Genomic DNA, 6,000 nt, shown 5'->3' with positions numbered 1-6,000 from the left:
TGTTACTGCGCGTAGGATGTTGGACTTCTTGACTTTGATGGCTTCGTTCATAATCCGTCACGACACGTTATTATATGGAATTAATTAAAAAAAAATCACATAAATTATTAGTTTATGGTGGTCACGTTTGCTGTTGATTAAATTAATTAGGAAGCAAATTTCCCGTTTCCAAAGAGCTTATTTATTTTCCAAATATGTTTGTGCATGATTGGAAAAATAATAGAGTTATCATTTTTCTACTATCTACTTATTACTATTTTTTATATTTGATTTTTTTAATATTTATTTAGAGGGATATAAAATTTATATGGTTTTAATTTTGAAGGATGTAAAATATGGTAAAGATGTAAAATGATTTAATTTTTTTAAGACTGATATGAGTTTAATTTTTGAGTTTTATTACGTACAAACAAAGTCGATATTAATTTACATATTAATATTAATTTTTTCATATTTACAATTTAAATTATCACTATTTTAATAAAATTTACTTTTTGATCAATTATATTATATTTGTACATATATTAATACGTAATTATGCTTATAATTAGATTTTTTCTTAACTTTTTAGATTGAAGTATATAAAATAAATTGATATGAGTTTAATATTTTTTTATAAAAAGTTAAAAAAATAATAAATTTAAAATGAAATAAATTTGGATTGGGATTTGATCTAAGAGTGAATGAGTCAATGGGTCTATAAACAAATGAAATCAAGAAGTAATTTGTAATTAATTTCTTTAAATAATGCAAGCATTTTGCTGTACCAAACACTTCATATGATTATTGGCCAAAGAATTGAGGAGAGAGAATAATTTTTATTTTTTTATTTTTGTAAGAGGAGAGAGAATAATTAAATATGATGATTGGTCTATTAGATATCACATTTTTCATGATAGGCCTGTTGTGTTCCTACTTTAAGTTTGATTTGAAAGCATGTCTCTAGACTCCTAAAGCTAGTCAATATTTATATATTGAGTGGTCCTGCGTCCACTTAAGGATGAAAACTCATCCGAATAAGTTAAAAGGTTTTTTTTTTTTTTTTTAATATTTTAAAAAAAAAATCATAATATTATTAATAAATATTTTTTTAATCATTAAATAAAAAATATTCTGGAGTCCATGGCACTTCTTCAAAACTAAATTCGAGTCTCAAAATATTTTGTTATATATTTTAGGTGGAAATTTATATGTATTTATTATTTATAAATGAGTAATCGTACTTATAAATTAAAGTAGAATATAATTTATATTTTTAATATGATAAAATATCATTTATATAAAATTTTAAAAATTAAATTATTTTATAAATCAAATGATGTCAATAATATATTTATAAATATATTGTTATTTTTTTAAAAAAAATAATACATAGTCAAAATTAATAAGAAATATAGGGGGGAGAGATTCCCAAAGTAGTTTTTTCCATATTTATATTGTTATGAGCCATAGCACGAGACTCAAAATTTGTTTGTTGAATTTTTTTCAATCATTTTTTTTATATTTTTAAATAATTTTTTAAAGAGAAATTCACAAAATCACTTAAAAGATATTTCTTTAATTATTTAGTAAAAAATAAAAAAAAAATAAAAGAAAATAAAAGAAAAAAACAATCGGGCCCATATTCGGGATCCGTTGTCGGTGACAATGGTTTTATTATTACAAAAATGAGACGCAGCTGTAAAGAATAGGATCGCTCATGAATTGTCTTATTTATTATTAGAAACAGAGGACGTAGTAATTTAACTACTCAATCCACGTATTTATTGATCACAAGGGCACGGAGTATCTGCCTCCTCCAATTCACTCCCTCCAAGTAGGGTAATATATCCAAATGGCTTATCCTTTCTGCTGCAGGAAATCTGATTGTTGTCGGAAATGAGAAGAACTTTGAGCTGCCATGTTACAAATATCAGTGGTTATGAACATATCATTCCAAAGATAATTTTCAAAGGCTCTATGATTACTTTCTTTATTGAAAATTTTACCATGCCTATTATTGCACCATATAAACTTGTTACCCAGGAATCCAAAATCACTCGGACCACACTCTTCTACTGCCAGTCTGAATTCCTCCATTTGTTTGTAGGATCTCACTCCTCCTTCATTCTTCTGATTATTATGAAAAATTTCATTGAAATCTCCCACACACATCTCTCTCAGGTTTGATTACTTTGAGAAGTAGCCAACTTTCAAGACTTTTAATCGCCAAAGGATTTTCATAAAATCCTATCAATATCAGGTCCTTTCCCTTACAAGCATTGTGAACTCTTAATAAGATGTGGTTTTGGCTGTAGGACTCTAGTTTAGCATTAACATCATCCTTCCACATAAAAGCAAGATCCCTACTAAGTCTTCTACTGTCCACTACAAAAGTATTCTCATAAGTCAACAACTTCTTAATCTGTTCAACTTTGTTCCTCATGTATTTAGTTTCAATGAGAAAAATAAAACTTGGGACCTTATTCTTCACCATAAGGTGGAGATTTCAAACTATCCGAAGGTTTTCAAGCCTTAGACAGTTCCAATTTATGCAATTCATGGTTGTTGGTGGGGCTGCGTGACAGCCTCCACCAAATCTTCACAATTTGAACATCTATCAGCCTTAGTCTCAACCTTTTGTTTTTTAATAACATTATCAGTAGAGTATTCTTCCAGTGTAACATTATATTCCCATTTTCTAGCACCATTGTAATCCAGGTTCTTGCCTATATCACTAGTAAAAGCAACAAAGAATTTTTCCTTTACTCTCCTCTTCGAGCTAACTTATTTTTTGGCCTTTCCTAGCAATTGAATTTGATCAAACAAAAAAGTATCTAAAGAGTTTGTTTGGGATACGAGGGATGATTCTGTGTGATTGTTAAAAGTTGTGCTCTCCCTTTTCTTTTGGTCATAATTTTCCATATCTTCCATGAGACCTTCCTTCTTCATAACAAGTCTCATTGATTGGGCTTGCCATCCATAGTAGCATCATCTGCATGATTAAAGAAGCGAAAAATTGGGGGCAACTGTTACCTGGCAAACTCCCTCCACCTTCTTGTTTGAAATTTCCATATGATCCGCTTCCTTCCTTATATGATTTTGACTTTCCTTAATAACAATGTCTTCCTTTATTGCTTCCTTAATATGTGTCTATACTGCTGACTTGCCTTTTTTGTCTTCATCACAGTCCCTCTTGCCTAAGTTCCATGGATGTTTCTCCTCCTGTGGTGGTTGTGCTGTGTTCCGACCATACTTCTTTTCATTACTACCGTTGGTTTTTGCTGGGAGAGCATCTAACTAGGATCCATACTAAGGCTGGATAGCATCTGAACTCTTACTAGTTTCATGTTGGAACATAACTTCTTAGGATGCTTAATCACACCACATCGAAGACAAACATTTGGAAGTCTTTCATTCTTAAAATGAATCCACACTTGCTTCTCTTCCATGGTCAGAAATTTACCTCTAACTAGTACTTTTGTAATGTCGATCTTTACTCTCAACCTTAGATACTTACCCCATCCAAAACCTCTACTGTCTGCATTAACCTCTAGCGCTCTTCCAATACTTTCACCAAGTTGAAATCCTACTTCTTGTGTCATGCATGCCAAAGGCATGTTATGAACTTGGATCCAGAAAACTTCCTTCTTGAAAGGGAGAAAATTTGGTGGTATGTGACCCTTAAACTCCTGGAGACAGACTAGCCATTGATGAAAAGACCACGACCTCCTGATGATCACCCTCTGCCTGTTTGTTTCAAATTGAAATTCCTCCAAATATCAGTTCTCACCAACTTCTTTGTACTATATCCATCCTTCAATCTTCCAAATCCTTGACATAGACGTTTTTAAAGCTTCTCTATTCACAATCTTGTCTGCTATTATCAAAGCAAAAAGACATGACGCCGGATAGAATAGCGATTATCTTGCAGGCTAGTTCCAACAGATGATTCACAGGAGAAAAATCGCCCAAAACTAGAGAGAAAAGTCTCTAGGGTTTAACGGAATGTTATAAAATCCAACAATGATCAAAATCAGTCCACAAGCCAGACTGTTATAGCCAAAAATCGTGTTTATCCGAATTTTGCCAAAAATAGCAAAATCTCATAAATCACTCTAAATTGAAATTCGAAATAAAAAAAACAATCTGCAAAAAATTCGGCCCAAATCGGATTTAAAATGACTTCCTAACTGACAAGCGAAATATTACCATAAATAGTAAAAAATAATAAAACTAGTGATTCGGAGGAGAAAACAGCAAAATTTGAGATTCAAAAAAAGGCACATGGAGCCATGCTCAATGTAAACAGTATGCGCGCCGAAAAGAGCTTTCCGAATTAGGGTCTTATGTGCGATTCCGACACCCGTAGCTAAAGTTATGGCCAAAAGACTGAAACGAACTTAAAACGGCCCTAATGAGGAACATATCATAATCAATTCCCGCCTTTGCGCTGATCTGCCAACTCATGGTATCTCAGCGCCATCAAGGTGCAATCTGACAGCTCAGCATCATCTGTCTCGAATCTCCCTGCATCAAGACAGCACCTCCCTTTTCTTTTAGCCTTGTCCAGAACTGATGGAGGAAGAACAACCTCCTTCCTTTCCTGGTTAGTGAGGATGAGTCCTTCCCATAGGCTAGTAAGCTCTTCCTGCATGTAAAACTCTACATACTTGAATTGCCCAAAAGACACTCCTTTGTCATAAATAGAGAAAACAACACCCTACCCTTCATAGAAGTAGAGGACTCCCTCCAAATTTTGACTTAAACTTATGAAAAATACTGCATCAACATCTCTATAAAGCAGGAAAAAAGTTTAGACTGTCTATATGGCAAAAAAAAAAAAAAAAAATTGTTATAGACACAAAGAAATTACACAAAAGTAAACTTACAAACTGACGTGATTTTATGAAAGTATTAGATCTATTTTACAATAAAAGTAACTTTACAATCTAACATACCACATCGAGCTATGTCAGTTTATAAATTTATTTTTATGTAATCAATGTGAAGTATTTTCCAAAAAAAAAAAATGGTTGTTTTTATCCAACCTTCAGCCTCCTCTCTCTCTCTCTCTCTCTCTCTCTCTCTCTCTCTCTCTCTCTCTCTCTCTCTCTCATCATTTATTAATTGTTTTTCCTTTGTTTCTAAGTGAAAATGGTGTTTTCTTCTTCTCAGGTCTGACCCCGAAGGTTTGATTGTTTGGTTTTTGGGTTAGAAACGTATCTGGGTAGTGGTTTAATGGTCAAATACTTATTTTTAGACGCCATATTTGATTGAAGAAGAAACTATATATGTTCCTCATTCAATTATTAGAAAAAAAATTGGTATTGAACTGCTCATTCTAAAGCAGTAGCCAAATGAAGGCCACTGAGGATATTCGCTAATAAATTTATTGATTTGATTTTTTTTAAGAGATTAAAAAATATTTTTTTAAAAATATATATTGGGTGGCCATCCTTGATGACCATATAAGTGTTGTACAATTATTTTGAAAAAAAATAAAATTTATTATTAAAAAATTTATAAATTTATTTTTATAGATCTCTTTATTATTAAAATATTTCTCTTAATTATTCAGGTCTTAGATAGAGATAAAATGATAGGGCTGAAAGCGAACGGAAGCCCAACGCAAACTTGCCAAGTATTTGGTCAGGTCGAGAGGATTGTGAATGCTGTCATAACTCAAACCAGTTAGATTCACGGGCCCTAACCGAAGTGGGAGCACAGGGAGTCTGAGAGTTCAGAAAAATTAACATGTTTTTAGGATTGAGACAGCAGCTTTTAGGCTTCGTTTATTTATACAATTTAGATGAAATGATATAAAATATTTTGTAAAAAATAAAATAAAATATTATTATAATATAATTTTTTTTAATATTAATTTTATTTTAAAATTTTAAAAAATTAAATTATTTATTATATTTTGTGATGATAATCAAATTGGCCTAACTGAAAATGGATTATTTTGATTTTTTATTTAAAATAAATATTTTAAAAAATTGATGGATAATAACCTCC

The sequence above is a fragment of the Carya illinoinensis genome, chromosome 9, assembly GCF_018687715.1.
Source record: "Carya illinoinensis cultivar Pawnee chromosome 9, C.illinoinensisPawnee_v1, whole genome shotgun sequence".
Taxonomy (NCBI): domain Eukaryota; kingdom Viridiplantae; phylum Streptophyta; class Magnoliopsida; order Fagales; family Juglandaceae; genus Carya; species Carya illinoinensis.
This window is presented reverse-complemented; position numbering follows the sequence as displayed.